The 1,142-nt window shown below is 52.1% G+C and overlaps 1 non-coding gene across 1 annotated transcript; it reads right to left on the bottom strand.

The window, feature by feature from the left end:
• Positions 1-344: 344 nt before the first annotated feature.
• Positions 345-426, bottom strand: TRNAS-AGA. The gene has a single exon. It is a non-coding gene; the product is annotated as a tRNA-Ser (tRNA).
• Positions 427-1,142: the final 716 nt, after the last annotated feature.

The raw sequence follows: 1,142 nt of genomic DNA, 5'->3' as shown, positions 1-1,142 counted from the left end.
CCAGGCACATTGCTGTTGAAAAGCAGCTGGCAATCTAGTAGGATTCCCAAAGAACTATGGGATACAGAAACCTGCATCATGTGATGCTGTACCAGCCCATGGGACATTGCAAACCCTTCCCAAAGCACCTGCAGCCAGTTGCGCAGCTACCCACAGTGCACTGCTCTCTGTGGCCATCCAAGAGTCTAGCCTGGATGTGCTCTCATGACACAAGCAGCATAGTGTGGACATGCAACAGCTGTTTAATTAAAACACTTTAAAGCCACATTACCCAATAGTGTAGACATGGCTTGAGAGAGAGACAAGAGCCAGCTCTGTTGAAACTAAAGGACCACAACTTCCTCCGTAGTTGACAGGATTTGAACCTGCGCAGGGAGACCCCAATGGATTTCTAGCCCATCGCCTTAACCACTCGGCCACAACTACTTGCTTGAGATGTGTCTCTCACTACACTCTAGCTCTGTTCTCACTGAGTGATCAATTCCAGTTGTTTCCTCAGACCCTCAGCTTCCACAACGCACACACTGCTGTGCCATTGTGTAAGTGGGTCCATGGCTGAACAGCAAGAATTACTGCTCATTTCTCTTCTGGCTGGAGCATGAGGAAAGTGTGTTTGTGGTCAATGACGTTCCTGTAGATTGTTGCCCATTTCCTTCCTTGATCATTCAGACAGTTCATATTACCATCATATCCCCAGCACATCAGTGGTTGCAATAGCAGGCGGCAGGTTTTCCTCTGGGGCACTGAGATGTTGCCAGAGGGGTTGGTGGCTCCTTTCTTTCCTCACCCTGGAGTAAACTCAGGCTTTTTATTCCATCCTTGAATGTTTCAAGGAATAACAGAGATAACTGAGGAAAGAGGTAGACAGGGGCGGGTCTCAGGGGAGGGGCAGAGAGGTGCAAGTGGTGGGCAGGGCCGAGTCTCATGGGCTGGGGAAAGAGGTGTGGGTGGTGGACAGGGCAGGTCAGGGGAGGGGATAGAAAGGTATGAGTGCTGGGCAGGGACTGGTCTTAGGGGAAGGGGGCAGAGAGGTTTGAGCAGGGTGAGTCGCAGGGGAAGGGGCAGAGAGGTGGGGGTAGCAGGCAGACCTTGGGGGCTGGGGGTGGAGAGACACAAGAAGGCCTTCGGGGAGGAGAGGAGCG

The sequence above is a fragment of the Gopherus evgoodei genome, chromosome 16 (assembly GCF_007399415.2).
Source record: "Gopherus evgoodei ecotype Sinaloan lineage chromosome 16, rGopEvg1_v1.p, whole genome shotgun sequence".
NCBI lineage: Eukaryota > Metazoa > Chordata > Testudines > Testudinidae > Gopherus > Gopherus evgoodei.
Note: the sequence above shows the minus strand (reverse complement) of the source record. Positions and strands in the feature narration are given on the sequence as shown.